At 45.2% G+C, this 25,715-nt stretch overlaps 1 long non-coding RNA gene across 1 annotated transcript in view; it reads left to right on the top strand.

The window, feature by feature from the left end:
* Positions 1–15,638: 15,638 nt before the first annotated feature.
* LOC148143824 (uncharacterized) overlaps positions 15,639–25,715 on the top strand; it is a 129,869-nt gene continuing 119,792 nt past the window's right edge. The window contains exon 1 of the long non-coding RNA XR_015751331.1: positions 15,639–15,667. This is a non-coding gene — a long non-coding RNA (uncharacterized LOC148143824). The remainder of the gene's footprint in view (positions 15,668–25,715) is intronic.

Genomic DNA, 25,715 nt, shown 5'->3' with positions numbered 1-25,715 from the left:
AAAGTTTCACAACATCTTTTCTGTAACAGGGAGGCCAGAAATGAATGCAGTCTTCCAAATGTGGACTTACACAGCTGCAACATGACCTCCCAATTCCTGTACTCTCTGCTCTGACCAATAAAGGAAAGCATACCAAATGCCTTCTTCACTATCCTGTTTACCGGTGACTCCACTTTCAAGGAACTATGAACCTGCACTCTAAAGTCTCTTTGTTCTGCAACACTCCCCTTAACTGTGTCAGTCCTGCCTGGATTGCTTGACCAAAATGCAAACTACACACCTCTTAAACTAAACTGCTACTTCTTGGCCCATCAGCTCACCTGATCAATTCTCATTCATAGTGAACTCTGTTTCCTCTCTTATTCCTTTGAAGTTGAAAATCTCCACCCCACACACCCTCTCTCCATTCTCAGTTTGCTGAACCTAATCCCGGCTGGACCTCATCCTGAAGGGTCTGCTTCATGCTGATTAACAGGCCCACACTCAGGGTGGAGGGGGGGGGGGGGGGGGACCTAATTGAAACAAGGAATACTGAACAGCTTGGACAGAGTGGAATTTGGAAAGCTGTTTCCATTGGTTGAAGGGATTAGAACCAGTGGGCACAGCCTTAAAGTAAAGGGAAGACATTTCAGCATGGAAATAAGGAGAAACTTCTTCAGCCAGAGAGCGGTGAATCTATGGAATTCACTGCCACAGAAGGCTGTGCAAGATTGAGATGGAGACGTTCTTGAGTCTCAAGGTGATGGAAGGTTACGGAGATGAAGTGGGAGAATGTGGCTGAGGAACCTATCAGCCATGATTGAATGGCAGAGCAAACCTTGAATGGTCCAATTTCTGCTCCGATGCCTTATGTTCTCTTGCTGTCCTGGACACACACAGAGTGCATTGGAAGCAGGAGTAGGCTGTTTGGTCTTTCAAGCCTGCACCAACATTCAACAGATTATCGGCAGATTCACAACCATCGAGATGAATAGGTTGGGACTTGTTCACTGGATCACAGGAGGTTTAGAGATGACCTGACAGAGGTTTATAAAATCACGAGGGGCAGAGATGAGGTGACCGCTGGTATCCTTTCCCTAAGGTGGGGGTTTCAAGATTAGGCAGCAAATTTGAAGGTGCGAGGAGAAAGGATTTTAAAAAGGCGGGGGGGGGGGGGCACTTTTCTTTTTACACAGAGTGGTTTGTATGTGGAATGAATGTGGATGCAGGTTGAGTAACAACATTTAAAAGACATTTGGATAAGTATATGAATAGGAAAGATTCGGAGGAATATGTGCCAATCACAGGTAGGTGGAATTAGTTTAGTTTGTGAATATAGTCGGCCTTAGACTAGTTTGACTAAAGGGCCTGGTTCTGTTGGTGTCTGACTCTGTAACTGTTCTATACTGGTGTTAAATCATTTACTTGCCTTCCCCCAGAAACATCCACTTCTTTGGTGTTCAAAAATCAGATGAACTCAGCCTTGAGTAATATTCAATGACCCCCTTACGCAGGAAGACATCCCCACTTCTGAACTCAATTCCCCTTGCCTTGCTGATTGCTTGCTGCACCTGTCCAGGCAAAAGTGAGGACTGAAGATGCTGGAAATCAGAGTCGAGATTAGAGTGATGCTGGAAAAGCACAGCCAGTCAGGCAGCATCTGAGGAACAGGAAAAATCGACATTTCAGGCAAAAGCTCTTCACCTGCACCTGTCTGACAACTGGCAGTGACTGGTGTAGAAGGATGCTGAGGCCCCTTTCACATCCACACATCATTCCTGATGAAGTGCTCAGGAACGAAATGTCGACTTTCCTGGTCCTTGGATGCTGCCTGACCTACTGCCTTTTTCCAGCCCCACACTTTGACTCTAATCTCCAGCATCTGCAGTTCTCACTTTCTCCACATCCCAATATATCACCATTTAAACAATACATCTCCTTTCTGCTTTTTTTTTCACAGCAATGGCTATAACTTCACATTGAGATACTGCATTTGTCACGTGTTTGTAAATTGTGGTCTTCTCTACATTGGGAAGACCAAGTGTAAACTTGGGGAACAGTTTGGCGAGCATCACAGCTGGGTCTGCAGAGGCTGACCAGACCTCCCAGTCACCACTCATTTTAATTCCCCTTCCCACTCCCTTTCTGACAAGAACATCTTAGGTTTCCTCTATTGCCACAACAAACCAAACCGCAAATTGGGGGAACAACACCCCATCTTCCGCCCGGGCAGCCTACAGCCCGTAGGACTCAACATCAAGTTCTCCAATTTCAAATAACCTCCCTTTCCATCCTCCGACTCCTTCCTCAGCCCCGTGCCCCTCATTTCCACTTCTCCCTTTCATTAACCTGATTTCTTTCACCCATTGACTCATCAGGCCGTAACCTCTCCCTGTCTTCACTTATCCCCACTTTAGACCCCAGCACCCATCCCCAGTCCTGAAGAAGAATTGCACCCAAAACATCAACTTCTCCACTTCCTGATGCTTCCTGGTTTGCTGTGTCGTTCCAGCCTCCTGCCTGTCTATTTTGCCAATTGAGACACAGACCTCGACCATGTTTCCAGAGTCTGTCCCCTCCCTGGGTTTACTCCCTTTCCTTTCAGTTCCAGCAAATCAACAATTGAATCCCAGAATGAAAACGAAACGGAAAAGGGGGCGAGAAAAGAGAGTGCTGTACTCACAGATCTTAGACAGAGGAAGGAATTTGCAGTCTGGGTGAAGCTCAATGTTGATTCAGAAAGAGAGGAGCAGGAGTAGCAGCTTCAGAAACTCATGGTCCAACTTCCGCATTCAGACAATACTGTGTCTCTGATTGGCAGGAGGACCAGTCTCCTTCCGGTCCTCCAGGGTTCCCTACTGGGCCATCAAAGGAAGGTCGCGAGCCTTTTTTTGCGGAACGCGATGAGCATGCCCAGAGTTTTGCTGATACCGGTGGGCATGTGCACTGCGTTGGTGACACCGGGTAACATGCGCAGTATGCTCACTGGGGATGCTGGTGTTCCTGTCAGATTTAAAGAGTCCAAATGCCAATGGGTAAATAAGGGGTAGAGGCACAATTTGTTTTTTCGCTGTGGTTCGACACTTCATTGCTTTTGCATTCTGTCTGGCTGCTCAACTTTTGTATGTCTTTTCACCACGTTGGGGGGCGAGTCCAGAACTGGAGGGCATGCGTTTAGGGCGAGAGGGGAAAGGTTTCTGAGGGCTAACCTTTTTGCACAGACGGTGGTGCGTGTCAGCCAGAGGAATTGGTGGAGGCTAGTACAATGATAATATTTAAAATGCATCTGGATGGGGGTATGAATAGGACAGATTCAGAGGGATAAGTGGCCAAATACTGGCAAATGGGTCACTAGATTAATTCAGGATATCTGGTCGGCATAGACCAGGGTATGTTTCTGTGCTCTGTGACGCTATTTCTAGATAGTTGGAACAACTTCATTAGGCCATTCACCCCTTACAGTCAAGATCAGAGTGGTGCTGGAAGTGTACAACAGATCAGGCAGCATCCAAGGGAGCAGGAAAATCGACGTTTCAGACAAAAGCCTGAAATGCTGCCTGACCAGCTGTGCTTTTCCAGCACCACTCTAATCTCCAGCACCTGCAGTCCTCACTTTCGCCCATTCACACCTCCCAGCCTCTCCTGAGCTGTGGCCTGACTATGCTTATTTCAGTGAAAGTTTCAGAAAGATTTCAGCAGCTCTTTGAAAAACTTGAACGTGCTTTCTGACTTTAACGATGTTTCTGAAGATATCATTTTAGGTATTCTCAATTTTGAAGATCAGCCATTTCTCACCCCTGAAAATGTGTTGCTGGAAAAGCGCAGCAGGTCAGGCAGCATCCAAGGAACAGGAGAATTCCTGAAGAAGGGCTTATGCCCAAAACGTCAATTCTCCTGTTCCTTGGATGCTGCCTGACCTGCTGCGCTTTTCCAGCAACACATTTTCAGCTCTGATCTCCAGCATCTGCAGTCCTCACTTTCTCCATTTTTCACCCCTCCCGACTCCCAGGTAGAGTCATCACCATCCATTTTCTCTGTGTGTGTGTATCCTTTGAAGGGCTTGATACAGTGGTCAAAGCTGGTTCGAGGCATGAGAAAAGAAGGGTGTGGTGGGGGCTGGGGAGAAAAGAGACAGAATGGATGGGGGACAGAGAGAAACTGTGGGGGGGGGGGGACAGAGAGAGAGAGAGAATAAGTGGGGTTGATAGAGAGATTGGGCGGGGGAGAAAGAATGGGCGTGGCGGAGAAGTGGGAGATGGCACAGGGCAGGGTGACACTAGGCACACAGATACACAAGATGATCACTGAGCCATCAGTTGGCCAACTTGACACACAAGATGGCCGCCAGATGACAATACGGAGAGAAACAGCAGAGCTGATACAGATACTGCCTGGGGCCACCAGAATGCCAGCACAATGGACTCACAACCCAGGTGATTAGTTTAAGGCGGGTGGGGGAGAGAATACACATGAGTAATGAACACTGCCCGCCGAAGTGTCTGGGTCCAGCCAACACCCATTATAGAAGTGCTAACAGCTTGATACAGACTCAATACCAAATGCTAATAACCAGGGCTGCAGGTATCCCCCTTCTCAGGAAGAGCAATTAGCGCCCATTACTACAACAATGGATTTCCATGCAGACATTGAAATGGACAATGTCTGCACTGAAACTGACAACGACTGTGCGGAAATTAACAAAGGCTGTGCCTGAACTGACAAAGACTGTACCGAAACTATCAACAATTCTACAAGGATTACCATAAACAAATCATGTTACAAAGACAATAATCTCATCCCTGACCAATTGTATCACAAGATGTATAAAAGTTTCTTGACGTGTGCTCCAGGTCGAGAGAAGTCTCGCAGCTGACACTGTTCTGTTGGTGTCTTTCTATCCCCGGAGCCCCAGTATTACCTTGTGCAATAAACTCTGTCATTGAACCTCAATTCTGAATCCGAGCCTGGTGTTTTTCCCCACAACAGGGGAGAGAGAATGGGCGGGGATGGCAGATGGTGGGGGGAGGGAGAGAGAGAGAATGGATAGAGAGGAGATGGTGGAGGCCTGGAAGAATAGAAATGGGACAGAGGTTGTGGTGAGAGAATAGATGGGGACAGCGGGTGTGGTGGAGAGAGAATAGATGGGGCAGAGGGTGTGTGGAAGGACTGGTCAGAAGGCAGAGGGTGAGGAATGAAATGACAGTGTTGCAGAGGGTTGCGTGAGAGAGAATGGACAGGCTGTTTGAAGTATAGAGGGAGAATGGACAAGAAGCTGGGGATGGAAAGAGAATGGACAAGGGCGCTGTGGATGGTGGGGGAGAATAGACAGTGGGATCTGTGGGTGATGGGGGGAATGGACAGGGGATGCTGTGGCTGGCCAAGATCAAAAATTTGATGACAGTAAACATTTATCAGATTGTTTCTGGAACAGAAAAACTTGCACTGGCGTCTCCCAGAAGAGGGGTGTCTCGTATGTATTCCTTCAATTTGTTTTAAAATAATTGTTGTGTATCTTAATTGTTAAGGTATACCTGGCACATAGAGAGATGGCTGTGGTTGTTGGAGGTCAGTCATCTCAGTTCCAGGACCGTATCTGCAGGAATTCATAGGGTAGTGTCTTAGGCTCAACCATCTTCATCAGTGACCTTCTTCCATCATAAGGTCAGAGGTGGTGATATTCACCAATAATTGCACAACGTTCACAATTCCTCACAAACTGAAGCAGTTCTTAACAATATCCAATGGGCTGATGAGTGACAAGTAACATTTATGCCACGCCAATGCCAAACAATGACTCATCCCCAAAAGAGATAATCTGACCACTGCCCCGTGATATTTAACAGTGTTACTGTCACTAAACACCCCACTATCAACATCCTTGAGGTTTACCATTGACCCGAAACTCAACTAGACTAACAACAGACAGAATGGCAACAAGAGCAGGCAACAGGTCAGGAATATTGTGGCAAGAAACTCCCCAAATCCTGCCCATCTTCTACAAGGCAGTAGTCAACAGTATAACTGACTACTCTCCCACCAGCTTGGATGGGTGCGGCTTCAACAACATTCAAAAAGCTTGATACCATCCAGGAAAAAGTCGCCTGCTTGATTGGCACCATCTCCACATACATCCACTTCCTCTGCCTGACTGTTCAGAAGCAGGAGTGCATATGATCTACAAGACACAACACTGAAATTCACCAAAGATCCTTAGAAAATACCTTCCAAACCAACAACCACTTCCATCTAGAAGAATCAGGCAACAGATACTTAGGAACACAACTTCTTGCAAGTACCCCTCCAAGGCACTCACCATCTTGACTTGGAAATATATTGCTGTTCCTTCAGTGTTGCTGGGTTTAAATCCTGGAATACCCTCCGTAAGGACATTATGGGTCACCGTACAGCGTGTGGACCACAGCAGTTGAAGAAGGCAGGTCACCATTACCTTTTCAAGCGGAACTAAATGCTGGCCAGCCAGCAATGCTCATGTACCATGAATAACTTTTAATAAATGGTTGGAATCTGCAAACTAAAAAAAAAAATCAATGTTCAGATGGAATAGACGTTGGGCTTTGATTTGGTTCTGGATTAGTGGTGCTGGAAGAGCACAGCAGTTCAGGCAGCATCCAAGGAGCTTTGAAATCGACGTTTCAGGCAAAAGCCCTTCATCAGGAATAAAGGCAGTGAGCCTGAAGCGTGAAGAGATAAGCTAGGGGAGGGTGGGGGTGGGGAGAGAGTAGCATAGAGTACAATGGGTGAGTGGGGGAGGAGACGAAGGTGATAGGTCAGGGAGGAGAGGGTGGAGTGGTTAGGTGGAAAAGGAGCTAGGCAGGTCGGACACGTCCGGACAAGTCATGGGGACAGTGCTGAGCTGGAAGTTTGAAGAGCTTCAGGGCAGAGGAAAAGACCTGGGAGTTGCAGTGGGAGAGGGACTCCCTAAGATTCTTGTAGAGAGAGGAGGAAAACTTCTTCAAGGCAGGCATGATTTGGTCCTTATTTGAGGACGGACAAAGAGCGATATACTGACACTGAATTGGAAATAGAGTTTCGAGTTAAACATCTGTAGTGTTTCACTCAGTGGATCAATTGAAAATCGATTAAAGATTGGCTCCTGGCGTGTACGTCATGAACACATGAAAAAGGACCGTTCAGAAGGCATATGGGACTCTTTATTTCAGCTCTTTCATGGCTGATGTCCTACCCACAATCCCATGCGACCCAGATACTGCTCTATCGGCTGTGAGCAATGTTCATGGTGCGCCTGTGTGAGATCGGAATGGGGCCCCGCCCCTCGTCGTTCTGATGGACAGTGTGACCAACCTTTGGGAATCCCAGGAGGACCGGAAGGAGTCTGGTCCTCCTGCTAATTAAAACCCCCGCCATTGTCTGAATGCGGAAGTTTGACCATGAGTTTCTGAAGCTCTTCTCTCGCTGAATGAAGATTGAGTTTCAGTACATACTGCATCTTCCTTTCTCTGTTTAACATCTGGAGTACCGCACTCTCTTTTCTCGCCCCCTTTCCCCTTTCTTTTCTTATCCTTGGGTTCAGCTGTTGGTTTGTAGGAGCTGAGGGAAAAAGGAAGTCAATCGAGGGGAAGGGACAGACTCTGGAAAAGGTTGGTTTAGATCTGTGCCTGTTAATGTTTGACAGGCTTTGTTTCCTGAGCTTGATACATTCACTTGTCTGGCAAAAAAGTATGGCCTCTTGATCCATGTTGGGGATGGAAGTGGATTATGCTGTGGGTGACTTGCTCGTAGTAGTCCAATAAGTATTGGATAAGTAATCATGACACACAAACCTTGAGTTATTGACTGTTTATTCGGGAGCTCACGGGGAGAGCCAAGTCGACCTAATAGTCACAAGTCACTCCGACGAGAAACAGAGAGTTATGTGATTATATAGGTTACAGTCATTTAACAATTAGCAAACTGTTAATTGCAGGATATTGAGTAACTAAGTCACATTGCCCAGCGACGTAGTGTCTGGATGGTGTTGGTCAGTAGCTGATAAGTGTGCAATAGGTCCTTGCAAAGAGAAGGATATTCCCATGGAAGGAAAGAATTTGTTTATCAGGTGGCAGTACAGCTGCAAGGCTGAGTGTCTCTGTTGAGTCTGGGAATTAAGGGTAGTTGGGACAATGCAGGGGGGGAGGAGCTCAGACAATGGATAGATCAGCCATGATCTTAATGAATGGCGGAGCTGGCTGGAAGGGCCAAATGGCCTATTCCTGCTTCTATTACTACGAAACTATAACCCTGCATTTCCCATGGCTAACCCACCTAACCTGCACATCCCTGGACACTGTGGCCAATTTAGCATGGCCAATCCAAATCATGGCCGGTGAGCAATGTAGTGATGTGGAAAATGAACATCAGAACAACAGAAAGGGACAAGGAGAGGAAATGTATCAGCAATCGAAACTGAATACTAATGTCACAAAAATTGAAATGATACATGGTGAGTCTGAATGTGTGCCGCATTGTAACAAAAGTGAATGAATTAACTGCACACATTGGAAGTGAATAATTATGATCTGAGACTCCTTACAGAGACATGGCTTCAGGATGGCAAGGATTGGGTCCTGGATATTGAGGTGTAGTCAGATGGGAAGCGAGGTAAAGGCAGAGGGTTGGCACTGCTCACCAAAGCACTGAGCACACAGTAGTCTGGTGTCAGCTCGGGTTTCAGGGCCTGATTTCTCTGTCCTCTGATCTCCCTGTTCCCACAGAGTAAGATGTCGGTCTGTTCTCAGCTTTGCTGGACTTCTGCTGAAGCTTTCACGCCTCTTTTACAGCTTCCAGAACAAGAAAACATTCAGTCAATCGAAAGCCAACCCACAATCTCAGCCTGTCACCCATCCAGACTCGGAGTGTAGTCAGAGCAGGGAATCAAACAAGAAAAATGAAACAAAATCAAAAATAAATAAATGCTTAATGTTTGTTCATTAGGAAGGAAACCAGAAATAGGGCTGTCCCAGGATTCTGAGAGTGCCCTACTTGAGGAATTCTCTCTCCCTAGATGTAACTATTAGTATTGTTGGGGCAAAGTAACTCGTGTGTCAAATCATTTAAAGCAAAGTAGTCAGGAGAGGAGACCTTGAGCAATTAACTAGCTTTATTCGTTGCCATGGGGAGTCAAACAAAGTCTGACGTATTCTAAAGTAATACAGAATGTTACAAGTTTTATGGTAAATCACAAGCACAATCTCCATTAATTATGCAACTGAGGGGCAGTCGTAAGTTTCACATACGTTGTCCAGACCTACGTTTCTTAATGTCTACAAATCTGAATGTTATCTTATACTGCAGGTTCAGCTAGGCTCGAATTACCGATAAGGGACAGAGAGAACCAATCCATCATTCTATGAAGCAGCACAGTCCAATGGCCTGAGGAGCAGAGACAGCCTGCAGCTGCAAGGTCAGACTATCAAAACACAATTCCTTAGCCAGAGCTCAGACAGCATTATGTTAACAGGCTACATTTTACTGCAAACATTGCTTCGTGACAAAATGGCTTCCACGTAGTTTTGTGTCAGGGGTAGCTAGGTTTTCTGTTTTTATTTTTAAAATGCAGCTGATTCCCACAAGTAACTGCAACAGGTGCAAGTACATCACATGCAATATTCCTCATTGCAGCTTTACGCCGGGTTTTGCATCCTCTGTTCTTCCTGCGCCTTGGCTCCAGCACATTCAGCTTTCTTCCCTCATTCCCATCCCCCCGCCCTGATGGCCAAGCTGACCCGCAAAAGTTCGGTTTGCCCCTCCGTTCTTTCCCAGTTGTCTTTTGTGGGTTTTGAAAACTTTCCCAATCCTCTGATTATAGGAGTTGAATTTATGTTGTAGCTGCACCAGACATTGGTTAGGCCACTTTTGGAATATTGTATGCAGTTCTGGTCTCTCTGCTAGAGGAAGGATGTTGTGAAACTTGAAAGTGTTCGGAAAAGATTGACAGGGATGTTGTCAGGGTTTGAGCTGAACAGGCTGGGGCTGTTTTCTCTCGAGCGCCAAAGGCTGAGGGGTGACCCTACAAACTTTTATAAAATCAGGAGGGACATGGATAGGGTAAATAGACAAGATCTTTTCCCTGGATGGGTCATAGCTTAAGGGTGAGGGTGAGATTTAAAATGAACCTAAGGGACAACTCCTATATTCAGAGGATGGTGCGTGTAAGGAATGAGCTGCCAGAGGAAGTGGTAGTGGCTGGTACAATTAAAAGGTATCCAGATGGTGTAATGGAAAATTAACATTTATTGTGAAATCTATAAAAGCACAGGGAAACAAAGAAGTAAGGGCCTGACTTTGCAGACAGGCAGAAAAAAAATGTAAAGTTAAACCGACCTAACAGCAGACTTACAAGGCCAGTAAACTACCATATCAACAGTCAAGGAATAAGAAAAACAACTCCATACATGAAAAGGACCTCAAACGTTCCAGGCTCCTGGCCTTGAGCTGTTGATAAGGAGAAGTGAATCCAGCCAGGACTGACAGTTAAGACGAGTGTTGTAGAGCAAAGAGACCTTGGACTGCAGGTTCATAGTTCCTTGAAATTGGAGTCGCAGGTAGGCAGGATAGTGAAGAAGGCGTTTGGTATGCTGGCCTTTATTGGTCAGAGCAGAGAGTACAGGAGTTGGGAGGATAAGTTGTGGAATACTGTGTTCAGTTCTGGTCTCCCTGCTGTAGGAAATATGTGTGATACTTCGAAAGATTGACAAGGCTGTTGCCAGTGTTTGAGGGTTTCAGCTTCATGGAGAGGCTGAATAGGCTGACAATATTTACCCTGGAGCATCGGAGGCTGCATGGTGATCTTATAGACGTTTGTGAGGGGCATGGATAGGGTGAGTACTTAAAGTCTTTTCCCCAGGGTAGGAGAGTCTGTGGCACAGCAAGGAATCATAATGACCTCCTCATGCTGCAACTGACAGGGTACCCTTCGTTGTTCTGTACTTCCCAGGGGCTGAAAAATTACGCCATGTTCTTCATGACCTGCAACACATTATCAATGAGGATGAGCACCTCACCAAGACCTTCCCCATACCTCCACTGTTTGCCTTTAAACAACCGCTAAACCTCAAACAGATCATTGTTCATAGCAAACTGCCCGGCTCTCAGGACAACACCATGCAACCCTGTCACGGTGGACGCTGCAAGACGTGTCAGATTGTGGACATAGATACCACTATTACGCGTGGGAACACCTTCCACCTTGTACATGGCAGGTACTCATGTGAGGAGAAAGTGAGGTCTGCAGATGCTGGAGATCAGAGCTGGAAATGTGTTGCTGGAAAAGCGCAGCAGGTCAGGCAGCATCCAGGGAACAGGAGAATCGACGTTTCGGGCATAAGCCCTTCTTCAGGAATGAGGAAAGTTTGTCCAGCAGGCTAAGATAAAAGGTAGGGAGGAGGGACTTGGGGGAGGGGCGTCGGAAATGTGATAGGTGGAAAGAGGTCAAGGTGAGGGTGATAGGTCAGACTGGGGTGGGGGCTGAGAGGTCGGGAAGAAGATTGCAGGTTAGGAAGGCGGTGCTGAATTTGATGGATTTGACTGAGACAGGGGGGAGGGGAAATGAGGAAACTGGTGAAATCCGAGTTCATCCCTTGTGGTTGGAGGGTTCCTAGTCGGAAGATGAGGCGTTCTTCCTCCAACCGTCGTTTTGTTGTGGTCTGACGATGGAGGAGTCCAAAGACCTGCATATCCTTGGTGGAGTGGGAGGGGGAATTGAAATGTTGAGCTACAGGGTGGTTGGGTTGGTTGGTCCGGGTGTCCCAGAGGTGTTCTCTGAAACGCTCCGCAAGTAGCCGGCCTGTCTCCCCAATATAGAGGAGGAGGTACTCATGTGACTCAGGAAACGTTGTCTATCTTATACGTTGCAGGCAAGGATGCCCGGAGGCATGGGACATTGGGGAAACCGAGCAAAGGCTACGACAACGGATGAATGGGCACCGCACAACAATCAACAGACAGGAGGGTTCCCTCCCAGTTGGGGAACACTTCAGTGGTCCAGGACATTCAACCTCGGACCTTCGGGTGACCATCCTCCAAGGTGGACTTCGGGACAGGCAGCAGAGGAAAGTGGCCGAGCAGAGGCTGATAGCTAAGTTCGGTACCCATAGGGAGGGCCTCAACCGGGACCATGTCACATTACAGGTGGTCACCATTGCACTATACACACACACACATATATTCCTACACAAACACACACGGACACAGGTGCACACAGGCGCCCACACACACCCTTATAGACACACACACTCCCTCACAGACTTAAGACACTCTGCACTCACTACACGCACACACACATTCTCAAACTCACAAATCCCAACCCAGACAGACACACACACACACACACAGACAAAGACCCACATGCACACATATATTTTGTGTGGTGAATTTGTACTTGCAGAGTTACATTGCACTTTGCTCAAAAACTGCATACATTCATGTAGAACTCTGAGCTCAAAAACTGCGTGAATTTATGTAAAACTCTGTTATATCACTTTTTAAGATTAGAATCAATCTAAACATCAGGTCATAGACAGAGAACACAGGGGGCTAACTCCTTCAAAATATTGTCTAGCTGTCACCACTGTTAACAGCTAACCCGAGAATGCAACTTTAAAAAAAAGGGTTTTGTGATTTACACATGAAAGAAGTGAAACTATCACTTTATTCTGACAGATTGGCTTAACAGACAATCAATTTTTCAATGTATAATTTCAGTTACATCACACTGTAAATTTTTGCTATAAATTCTGTGTTATGATCGAGCCCTCCACTATCACCTGATGAAGGAGCGTCGCTCCGAAAGCTAGTGTGCTTCCAATTGAACCTGTTGGACTACAACCTGGTGTTGTGTGATTTTTAACTTTCTACACCACAGTCCAACAGCGGCGTCTCTAAATCAAGGCAATCGGAGTTTTTTTAAAACCCGAAAAGTAACGAAGTTTAACGACGCGAACCCGAAAATAAACGAAGGCAATCGGAGTTTCTTTAAACCGAAAAGTAACGAAGTTTAAATGACGCGACCCCAAAATAAACGAAGCTACAACCCGAAAAATAACGAAGTTCAAATGAAACGAACCCGAAAATAAACGAAGTTTAGGCAATCGGAGTTTTTTTAAACCGAAAACTAACAAAGTGAACACAACCCGAACCGAAAATAAATGAATTTTAAGCGATCGAATTTTTTTCTATTAAAAAGATAACACCAGAAAATAACCAATCTCTGGAGATTGATTTTGTTTTATTTCTGAAAGCAACGAAGCTCAGGAGAAAGGATTTTTTTTAAAAAAACCAAAAATTAATAAAGCTTGGGAATTCAGATTTCAATCCTCCCCTCAGAGTTCAGCAATTTTCGAAGACCACTGTCCGCAAGTACCAAAGCACCCTCAACTTCAATTAATCTCTCCCCCCTCTTTAAACATTTAACAAGTCCCCCAGACTCAACCATTGCTAAGACCGATTCTTTCGGGCTGGACTGGTCACGTCAGACACCACTTGACTGACAGGAAAACCAAACGTTCTAAAAATAATCACGTCTGGCAGGCCGAATTCCTCAACACTCAATAGTGAAGGACATTTAACTCGTACACTGCTGTTCACAATCTGTCCGAGCCGAAACGTGTCAGGGCACCAAAATGAAGATCTGCGTCTCCTCAAGAGGGGCCTCTTGGTTCGAGACCGGTCAAAGGAATCGACAAATGCGGTGTACTCGAAAAGCAAGGTTCATTAGTTTATTGAATTAAGGTATCTTAACGCAATTCTATCCAGCAACACAGAGATTGAAGCTTCTGTGTTCCGTGATGAAGTTGCGCAATTACATTTGAAAATTGCACATGATTTATATGTTTTTTAAGAAATAGTAGTCTTAATTACGAGAAAGGAGAAAGTGAGGTCTGCAGATGCTGGAGATCAGAGCTGGAAATGTGTTGCTGGAAAGGCGCAGCAGGTCAGGCAGCATCCAGGGAACAGGAGAATCGACGTTTCGGGCATAAGCCCTGAAGAAGAGGGCTTCTGCCCGAAACGTCGATTCTCCTGTTCCCTGGATGTTGCCTGACCTGCTGCGCCTTTCCAGCAACACATTTCCAGCTCTTAATTACGAGAAAGACCAATCACATATAATAAGGTGACATGATTTACAGCAAGTTAATCCAATGATATTTTCTTTAAGAAGGATATCTAATTTACATAAATTGTCATGCCATGTATTAGTTCACGGTTAGTTCAAATGGTCAAATAATGTGTCAGTATTCATCTTATGAAAATTCTATTGCCCTCTTATCTTTGAACTGCAAGTTAATTCTGCGAATCAGCAGTATGGTTCACAGGCCATTTTGTAGTATTCTTTTAAATCGAGAAGCCATTTTGTTGAAATAAAAATGTACATATTTTGTTGCCTAAATTCCAACTTTAGATCCTCACACCCACCTCCCAATTCAATCTATCACGACCAGACTAGGCAACAGTTTCTTCCCCCAAGCCATCAGGCTCCTTACCACTACATGATTGGACTCTTTTCCGTCTGACTATTTTTGCACATTTTCGAATTTCTGCTAGAAAAATGTCTATTATTTATCATTCTTTTATTATGCTGTAACTTGCGTGTTTTGCACTCTGGTCCCTCGAAGTAGAGGAGATGACAGAAACATTGGAAGCTGGTGAGAGAGCGTTCACAAAATTAATCCCGGGAATTGACGTGTTTGCTAATGATGCAATGTTGAGTAGCTTAGCTGAGCATTCGTTCGAGTTTGGAAGAATGAGAGGAGATCTGAATGAATAAATATCAGAATTTTAGTGGGCCTGAAAGGTTAGTTGCCAAAAAGGTAGTGTTCATTTGTGGGAGAGTCTCAGACCAGAAGGAATAGCTTCTAATCTTAAGTGTTTGCATATTTATGATGGAGATGAAGTGGATATCTTCTCTCAGAGGGTAATGAATGACAGGGCTATTGAAGTTCAATCACTAAGTACAGTCAAGGCAGATGTTGGGCAGAATTTTAATCAATGGGGAATCAATAATAAGGCATGAATGTGGATTTTTGGATTATAATATTAATCATTGCTACTCATGATTAATAGGCTGTGAACAATCTATCTTATTCAGGGCATAAGATGGGGCATTTGTTGAGGGGAATTAACTTTCAAACTGTTTTTTTCTGACCCTGAGGTCCCTTTAAATCTTTTCCCTCTCAACCGAAATCTATGCCCTCTAGTTTGGGACTCCCCTACCCTGGGGAAAAGACATTCAAAAGTTGAGGAGTCACACAAAATGCAAACGCAATAAAATGTCGAGCTACAGGTTTAAAAAAATGTAGCTTCAGCTTTTTTTTTAAACTCCTGTTGACATTTGACGTTCGGGTACAAAATCTTGTCAACAACACCAGCATCGCCACAGACCACACTGCGCATACTCCTCGGTGTCAGTAAGTACTGCGCATGTTCAGCGGCGTGAACAAGAACTGCGCATACCCCACGCTGTCCGCAAAAACGGACCGCGAACTTCTTTTGATGGGCCAATGGGGAGCTCGGGATGACCGGAAGGAGCCTGGTTCCTTTGTCAATCAGAGGCTTGCTATTGTCTGAATACGGAAGTTTGACCATGAGCTTCTGAAGCTGCTACTGCTGTTGTTCCTCTCTGAATGAAGATGGAGCTTCACCCCAGACTGCAACTTCTTTCCTCTGTCCAACATCTGTGAGTACGGCACTTTCTTTTCTCACCCCCTTTTCCATTTGTTTTCATTCTGGGGTTCAATTTTTGTTTTGCAGTAATTGAAAGGAAAGGGAGTGAATCCCGGCGAGGGGAGAGACTCTGGAAAAGTTGGTCCAAGATTGTGTCTCAGTTAGCAAACACATGGCAAATGTAGTAGCACAATGTGAAGTTATCGCATTTGCTGTTTTTAAAAAAAAGCAGAAAGGAGACGCATTCCTTAAATAGTGATATATTGGAATGTGAAGAAAGTGAGGACTGCATATGCTGGAGATCAGAGTCGAAAAATGTATGGCTGGAAAAGCAGAGCAGGTTCAGGCAGCATCTGAGAAGCAGGAGATTCGACATTTCAGGCACGAGGCCTTCATCAGGAATGATGTGTTGATGTACAAACAGGCCTCAGCGTCCTTCTATATCAGCAAGCAATGAGCAAGGCAAGTGGTACATTAGCAAGAGGAATTGAGTTCAGAGGTGGCGATGTCTTCCTGCAGTTGGGGGGTGGGGTACATTGAATATATTCAAGGCTGAGTTCATTTGAATTTTCGACAACAAGGAAGTGGATGGTTATGGGGGGGAGGCAAGAAAATGGGTTTAAGACCAGTATAGAACAGTTAGACAGTCAGACAGTGCAGAAACAAACTGTTCTGTCCAACTAATCCATGCTGACTATGTTCTCAAACTAAACTAGTTGCACCTGCCAGTGTTTGGCCCATATCCCTCTGAACCATTCCTATTCACGTGCTGATCCAAATGCTTTTTAACCCTTAACTGGACTACATCCACCACTTGAACTGAATTGAATTTATTTATTGTCACATGTACTGAGGCACAGTGCAAAGCGTTGTCTTGCGATCACATAGTTAAGTCGCATAGTAAATAATAGGTAAACAGTGGCAAAAACAAAAACAAAGGTTCAGACACATCCTGAGAGTTTGAGAGTCCATTCAGTATTCTAACAATAGTAGGGTAGAAACTGTTACAAAACTGGCTGGTGCGTTTGTTCAGGCTTCTGTACCTTGTCCCCGATGGTAGAGGTTGTAGACAAACATTGCCAGAGTGGGATGGATCTTTAAGAATGCTGGCGGCTTCCCTTGACAGCAGGCCTGGTAGATGGATTCTATAGATGGGAGGTTGGCCTTTGTGATTGTCCGGGCTGAGTTCACCACTCTCTGTAACCGTCTCCAATCTTGAATGGTACTGTTGCCATACCAGGTAGTGATACATCCAAGACAGCTTGTTGTGGATGACCACTCCCAGGAGCTTGACACTCTCCTCTCATTCCACCTCTGTGCTGTTAATGTGTATGGGTCATGAGTAACATCCCACCAAAAGTCAATAACGAGTTTCTTGGTTTTGCTAGCATTGAGATCTCGTTTGTTTTCAGTGCATCATTTTTCCAGGTCTTCCACCTCCCGTCTGTTTTGTTGCCATCTGAGATTTGACGGACTATAGTGGTGACAGTGAACTGGTAAATGGCATTAGTCTTGTATTTGGTGACGCAGTCATGGGTATACAGTGAGTACAGTAGGGGGCTGAGTATGCACCCCTGGAGGGCTCCAGTGTTGAGTGTTAGTGAGGATCAAATATTGTCCCCAGTCTTCACTGATTGTGGCCTGTGGGTCAGGAAACTGAGGATCCAGTTGCAGAGAGTGGGGCTTAGTCCGAGATCACTAAGTTTAGTAATCAGTGTCGAGGGGATAATAGTGTTAAAGGCTGAACTGTAGTCAAGTAGGATTCTTACGTACCTGTTCTTGGTGTCAAGATGTTCCAGGGAGGAGGGAAGGGCAAATGATATGGCATCTGACATGGATCCCAATTTGCCGATGGGCAAATTGGAGTGGGGCAAGAGTAGTGGAAAGGCTGGAGTTGATTAATGCCATGACCAGCTTTTCAAAGCAATTCATGACCACCGGAGTTAGGGCAACTGGGCGGTAGTCATTGAGACGTGCTGCATGAGTCTTCTGAGGCACAGGGATGATGTTGGCCTTCTTGAAACAGGCAGGGACAGTGGCCTGCTGCAGGGAGAGGTTGGAGGTGTACGGGAAGACCTCTGCCAGTTGGTCTGCACATGCTCTGAGTGCACGGCCTGGTCCTACGTCTGATCCCATCGCTTTCCTTGATTCACACGAAGGAAAACTGATCTGACCTCTGGACTTTCTCTGGACATTCATTCCACACACAAACTACTCTCTTAAAAAAGGGTGCTTCTGATGTGTTTTTAAAATCTTTCTCCTCTCGCCTTAAAAATAATCTTGAAGCTCACATCTGAGCGAAAGGACATCTCTATCCTTCGTGATTTTATAATCCTCTGTGAGGTCACCTCTATGCTCCAGTGAAAAAAAATCCCAGTTTATCAACCTAGATGTAGGTAGATTAATATCCAGTCATGATCTGTTGAATGCTGGTGCAGGCTTGAAAGACCAAATGGCCTACGCCTGCTCCCAAGCTTCTCACTGTGTCCAGAACAGCAAGAGCCTATAAGACACAGGAGCAGAAATTAGGCCAATCAGCCCACTGGGTCTGCTCCACCATTCAATCATGGCTGATAAGTTTCTCAACCCCATTCTCCAGCTTTCTCCCCTTGATACTCAAGAACCTATCATCTATTTCAGTCTTAAATATACTCAGTGACTTGGCTACCGCAGCTTTCTGTGGCAGTAAATTTCATAGATTCGCCACTGTCTGGCTGAAGAAGTTTCTCCTTATCTCCGTTCGAAAAGATCTTCCGTTTACTCGAAGGCTGTGCCCTCAAGTCCCCATCTCTCCTACCACTGAAAACATCTCCCCCAACATGCACTCTGTCAAAGCCATTCAGCATTCTTATGTTTTGATTAAATCCCCCCTGAGTGTAGGCCTGTTAATCAGCATGAACCAGACTTTTCAGGATGAGGCAGAGCAGGGATTAGGTTCAGTAAAATGAGAATAAAAGGAGTGTGTGTGGGATGGAGATTTTCAGCTTTTAGGGAATAAGAGAGGAAAGAGAGTTTGCTATAAATTATAATCGATTGGATGGGATAATGGACCGAGGATTGGCAGATGGAGTTTAATTTAGACGAACGTGAGGTGTTGCATTTTAGGAAAGCAATCCAGGACTTAACCATTTAATGGGGAATGTTGCTAGTGAGGGTGAGAATAGGTGGACAGGGCAGATGAATATGTGGCTGAGGAACAGGTGCATGGGAGAAAGGATCCAAAAATGTGACTATTGGAATCTCTTCTGGGGCAGAAAAGACCTGTACAAGAAGGATGGATCGCACCCGAATTGGAAGGGAACTAATATATTGCTGGGAGATTTGCGAGAGCTGCTCAGGAGAATTTAAACTAGTAAGGTAGGGGTGGGTGGGGGGCAGGAATTGCTGGGACCCCAGAGAAATAGTGAGGAAAGAGATCAGTCTGTGACTGGTCCAGTTGGGAAAGGGACTGAGTTAAACAATCAGAGCAGGAAGTAACAAAGCAGAGAACAAGGTAGGACTGGTAAATTAAACTGCATTTATTTCAATTGCAAGAGGCCAAATAAGGAAGGCAGATGATGGTTAGGAACTTGGGACTGAGATATCATGGCAGTTATAGAAACATGGCTCAAGGATGGACAGCACTGGCAGCTTAATGTTCTAGAACACACATGGTATTGGAAGGATAGAAAGGGGGGCAGGAGAGGAGGGAGAGTGGCTTTTATGATAAGGGATATATTACTGTGCTTAGGGAGGATATTCCTGGGAATACATGCAGGAAGCTTATTTGGGTGGAACTGAGAAATAAGAAAAGGGATGATCACCTTATTGGGATTTTATTACAGACTCCCTAATAGTCAGAGGGAAATTGAGAAAAAAATTGTAAGGAGATTTCAGTTATCTGTAATAATAATAGGGTGGTTATGGTCAGGGATTTTAACTTTCCCAACATAGACTGGGACTGCCATAGTGTTTAAAGGCAGTTGGAGTATACTTAAGAGTAAACTCAGGAGGGCAAAAAGGGAACATGAGATAGCTTCGAAAAGTAGAGCTAAGGAGGAATTTAAATGTGTACAAGAAAATTTTCTGATTCAGTAAGTGGATGTTCTGACTAGTGAAGGTGCAAACCGTGACCTACTCTTGGGAAATAAGGCAGGGCAGGTGACTGAGCTGTCAGTGGAGGAGCACTTTGGGGACAGTGACCATAATTCTATGAGCTATAAAAGAGTGATGATAAAGTATAGACCAGATCTAAATTGGAGGATGGCTAACTTGGTATTAGGCAAGATCTTCCAAAAGCTAACTGGGAGCAGATGTTCGCAGGTAAAGGGATGGCGAGAAAATGGGAAGCCTTCAAAAATAAGAAACAGAGTCCAGAGACAGTATATTCCTGTTAGGGTGAAAGGGGGAAAAACTAGGTAAAAACAAGGACTGCAGATGCTGGAAACCAGATTCTAGATTAGATGAAGGGCTTTTGACCAAAACATCGATTTTCCTGCTCCTCGGATGCTGCCTGAACTGCTGTTTTTCCAGCACCACTCTCATCTAGAACCTAGGGTGAAAGGGGAGGCTGGTAGGTGTAGTGAATGCTGAATGACTAGAGGAATTGAGCTTTTGGTTCAGAAAAAGAAGGAAGCATATGACAAGTAAAGACAGGAGAGATCGAGTGAATCCTGACAGTATAAAGGCAGTTGGAGTATACTTAAGAGTAAACTCAGGAGGGCAAAAAGGGAACATGAGATAGCTTCGACAAGTAGAGTTAAGGAAAATCCAAAGGGTTTTTATAAATACATTAAGGAGAAAAGGGTAACTAGGGAGAGAACAGGGCCCCTCAAAGATCAGCAAGACAGTCTATGTGTGGAGCTGCAGGAGTTGGGGGAAATAATAAACAAGTATTTTGCATCAGTGTTTACTGTAGAGAAGGACATGGAAGAAATAGAATGTGTGGAAACAGATGATGATATCTTGAAAAATGTAAAAATGTCCATACTACAAAGGAGGTGGTGCTGGATGTCTTGAAATGCATGCAAGTGGATAAATCCCCAGAACCTGATCAGTTGTACCCTAGAACTCTGTGGGAAGCTAGAGAAGTGATTGCTGGGTCCCTTGCTGAGGTATTTGTACCATCGATAGTCACAAGTGAGGTGATGAAAGACTGGAGGTTGTCTAACGTGGTACCAATATTTAAGAAAGATTGCAAGGAAAAGCCAGGGAACTATCAACCAGTGAGCCTGACATTGCCGGAGGGCAAGTGGTTGGAGGGAATCCTGAGGAACAGGATTTACATGTCTTTGGAAAGGCAAGGATTGATTAGGGATAGTCAGCATGGCTTTGTGCGTGAGAAATCATGCCTCACGAACTTGATTGAATTTTTTGAAGAAGCAACAAGGGATTGACGAGGGCAGAGCAGTCGACATGATCTCCATGGACTTCAGAAAGGCATTCAACAAGGTTCCTCATGAGAGACTGGTTAGCAAGGTTAGATCTCGAGAAATACAGGGAGAACGAGCCATTTGGATACAGATCTGGCTTGAAGGTAGAAGATAGAGGGTGGTGGTGAAGGGTTGATTTTTAGACTGGAGGCCTGTGACCAGTGTTGTGCCACAAGGATTGGTGCTGGTTCAACTACTTTTCATCATTCATATGAATGATTTGGATGTGAGCATAAGAGGTATAGTTAGTAAGTTTGCAGATGACACCAAAATTGGAGGTGTAGTGGACAGCAAATAAGGTTACCTGAGATGACAATGGGATCTTGATCCGATGAGCCAATGGGCTAAGGAATGGCAGATGGAGTTTAATTTAGATAAATGTGAGGTACTACATTTGGAAAAGCAAATCAGGTAAGGTCCGAGGGAGTGTTGCTGATCAAAGAAACCTTGGAGTGCAGGTTCATAGCTTCTTGACAGTAGAGTCGCAGGTAGATAGAACAGTGAGGAAGCTTTTGTGAGGGGGGGTGTTTTAAAAAATTCTCAAGGTCAGGTTCGTAGGAGAGTAGTCTGACACAGAACAAACGACCAAGAGGCGAGTCTGCTAGAATATGGGCATTTTATTCCCCGCAGCGTCGCCACAACCAACGGGTCTGGCTTATACTCACTCTACATGTTACCGGAACTGGGAGCCGTCAGTTCTCGTAGAGCGGTTGCCAACAACCCACGCTCGGCGGTTAAACGTAACCCCGGAGCAGACTCACCGAACTGGAGACTTTTCCAGCTGATATACTCTTTTCCAGATATAAACATTCATGTGAACAGCAGAGCAAGGCTAAAAAACACATTCCATTCTGGTTACATACAGATAAGAAGATTCACACGGGGAGGTGTGTAATAAGATTCACACGGGACTAAGCAACACCTCCATTCCGGTTAGATTCACACATGTATTGGGACATAATTTTTAACCGTTTCACCACATTCCACTGCTTGGCCCAATACATGTGTTACATTATGATTCACACATGTATTGGGACATAATTTTACACCACATTCCACTGCTTGGCCCAATACATGTGTTACATTATGCTTAATTCAGTTCAATTCGTTTCAGTTAATTTCAGTTCAGTCAATTCAGTGTAGTTCAATTCAGCTCAGTTCAGGTCTGTTCAGTTCAATTCAATTGTGTTCAATTCAGTTCCGTCCATTTCAATTCAATTTAGCTCAGTTCCATTTTGTTCCGTTCAATTTGATTCACTTCAGTTCCACTCAGTTCAGTTCAGTTCAATCCCATTCAATTCTGTTAACTCCGCTTCAGCTTTTTGGACATGCCCACATCCTCCGCTGTACCCCAGGCAAGGGGTTCTTCGGCAGGACTGGGATCCTCTCTCAAACAAACTGCCACGTACATGCCCACATCCATGCCATCCCGGGACGGTCGGGACCTGCACAGTTTGTTCTTCTGGTTTCTTAGTCTTTTTCCAAAACATTGCTCTGTATCAAAATCTCTCCTCAATTGCGATTGATCCTGCCGACTACGCCAAATGTTTTAAAAAATTCTCAAGGTCAGGTTCGTAGGAGAGTAGTCTGACACAGAACAAACGACCAAGAGGCGAGTCTGCTAGAATATGGGCATTTTATTCCCCGCAGCGTCGCCACAACCAACGGGTCTGGCTTATACTCACTCTACATGTTACCGGAACTGGGAGCCGTCAGTTCTCGTAGAGCGGTTGCCAACAACCCACGCTCGGCGGTTAAACGTAACCCCGGAGCAGACTCACCGAACTGGAGACTTTTCCAGCTGATATACTCTTTTCCAGATATAAACATTCATGTGAACAGCAGAGCAAGGCTAAAAAACACATTCCATTCTGGTTACATACAGATAAGAAGATTCACACGGGGAGGTGTGTAATAAGATTCACACGGGACTAAGCAACACCTCCATTCCGGTTAGATTCACACATGTATTGGGACATAATTTTTAACCGTTTCACCACAGGGGGTGGGTGTGACCTTCCACACGTTTGTTCTATCCATAATCCTCATGATTTTATAAGCAGACAAGGTCTTTTCCCTGGGTTGTGGAGTCCAGAACTAGAGGGCATAGGTTTAGAGTGAGAGCGGAAAGATTTTAAAAGGGACCTCAGGGACAAGTGTTTCATGCAGAGGGTGGTGCATGTATGGAACGAGTGTCAGAGTAAGTGATGGAGGATGGTACAATTACGGTATTTAAAAGGCATCTGGATGGGTATATGAATAGGAAGGGTTTAGAGCGATAGTGGCCAAGTCCTGGCAAATGGGACGAGATTAGGTTAGGATAACTGGTCGGCATGGACGAGTTGGACTAAAGGGTCTGTTTCCGTGCTGTACACCTCTACGACTTTACTTCAGGACTCTGAAATTGTTCATGAAAACCACTTCAGTAATCTGCCCAGTTTTAAGACTACAATATACAGGAGCAGAATGAGGCCATTTGGCCCATTGAGTCTGCTCCACCAGTCGATCATGGCCGATATGTTTCTCAACCCCATTCTGTTGCCTTCTCCTCGTAACCCTTGATCCCCTTACTTATCAAAGACCTATCTATCCCTGTCTTAAATGCCCTCAATGACTTGGCCTCCACAGCGCTCTGCAGCAATGAGATCCACAGATTCACCATCCTCTGGCTGCAGAAATTCCTCCTCATTCCTTCACCCTGAGCCTGTGTCCTCTGGTCCTCGTTTCTCCTACTGGTGGAAACATCTTCCCCACATCCACTGTATCCAGTCAGAGTCACACAGCACGGAAACAGATCCTTCGGTCCAACCAGTCCATGTTGACCATAATCCCATACTAAACTAGTCCCACCTACATGTGCTTGGCCCAATATCCCTCTGAATATTTCTTATTCATGTACTTATCCAAATGTCATTTAAATGTTGTGACTGTAGGCGCATCTACCACTTCCTCTGGAAATTCATTCCACACGTGAAGCACTCTGTGTAAAAATGTTGCCCCTTATTTTGTTTTTAAATCTTTCTGTTCTCACCTTAAAAATATGTCCGCTAGTCTTGAAATCCCTCATTCCAGGGAAATGACTCCTGACATTCACCTTCTCTGTATCCAGCAAGATTTTATAAATCTCTAAGAAGACCTGAAATGTTAGCTTGCTCTCTCTATGTGGACGCTGCCTGACCAGCTGTGATCTTCAGCATTTGTTGTTTTCAGGAATGATTCCAGCATCTGTTGCAATGCGCTCCTAAATGTTGGCTACCTCTTTCCAGATCCTTTGAGACTCAACCTCATTCAACAATCCACTGTGCAGTACAGTCAATAAAGTTCCACATTGCATCTCTTTCAGCAGACACGGGCAGCACGTGGCTCAGTGGTTAGCTCTGCTGCCTCACAGCACCAGGGACAAGGATTTGACTCCAGCTTCAGGTGACTGTGCAAACTCCACACAGACATTGTCCTCCCCGTGGCTGTGTGGGTTTCATCAAGATGCTCCGGTTTCCTCCCACAGTCCAAAGATGTACAGGTTAGGATGAATTGGCCATGCTAAATTGCCCCATAGTGTTCAGGGTGGGTTAGGTATATTAGTCGGAAGTAAATGGAGAGTTGTTGGGCCAAATGGCCTCATTCCGCACTGTCGGGATTCGATGTGGCAACCCCCCCAGCTGTTTGCATTTCCTGTAGGGGAAGTGGGGACGGGCTGAAAGTTCAGTGAGTGTGAAGCGAAAATTAAACGTAGTGCTTTGCTTGAGCTCAAGCTGAGTGACTTGGTGGCGGACTGGAAAAGGAAGGTACGGTGTCTGTGGTTAGTGATGCTGCCTCACGGCACCAGAGAGCCAGATACAATTCCAGCCTCGGGGCCGTTGTCTGTGTGAATATTGCACATTCTCCATCTGGTGTTTGCGGCGGATTTCTTCCAGAGCACCTGTTTCTTCCCACTATCCAAAGATGTGCAGGTTTGGGTGAATTAGCCATGTTAAATTGTCCATAGTGTCCAGGATGTGTAGGTTAGATGCATTAATCAGGTGTAAATGTAGAGCAATCAGAGTAGGGTAATGATGCTTTCAGTTTCATGGAATTACAAAAGAAAAGAATGTTCCGCATAAAGTAGAATTGTTTGTTCTGAATTTCTACCCTGACTGACAGTGATGACTTTCATAATCTGTTTTTCCAGTGCATTTGAAGATTTGAAGACTGAAGTTTCAAATTCAGTAGTTGAAGGGCTTATGCCCGAAACAGCAACTCTCCTGCTCCTTGGATGCTGCCTGACCTGCTGTGTATTTCCAGCACCACACATTTTGACTGACTCTCCAGCGTCTGCAGTCCTCATTTTCATGTCAATGACAGACAGTCAATCAATCCATTGGGACTGTAACGATTTTTGACTATGATTCTGTGAGAAGGAGCAAAATTCTTTGGTTTCTGTTTCAGTACGCTTTCAGCATCAGTGGAGCTGGATGAGAGACGCTACTGTGGCAGCGTATTGAATGTGCAGCCTGTCACAATTATACAGCCTGGAAAGAGGAATTCACGGCAGGGAGGGTTTGTACATGCGTTTGTGTGCAGCTGAAGCTTTGGCCATGGAGAAACCAGAGGAATCTCGCCCCATGGAGAAACCGTGGAAGTGTGGTGACTGCGGGAAAGGCTTCAGTGTCC

Source organism: Chiloscyllium plagiosum, unplaced genomic scaffold (genome assembly GCF_037043375.1).
Source record: "Chiloscyllium plagiosum isolate Xiang-an unplaced genomic scaffold, Cpla_swu_hap1 HiC_scaffold_27, whole genome shotgun sequence".
Taxonomy (NCBI): domain Eukaryota; kingdom Metazoa; phylum Chordata; class Chondrichthyes; order Orectolobiformes; family Hemiscylliidae; genus Chiloscyllium; species Chiloscyllium plagiosum.
The sequence above is the reverse complement of the archived record's forward strand: the minus strand, read 5'-3'. Positions and strand labels throughout refer to the sequence as shown.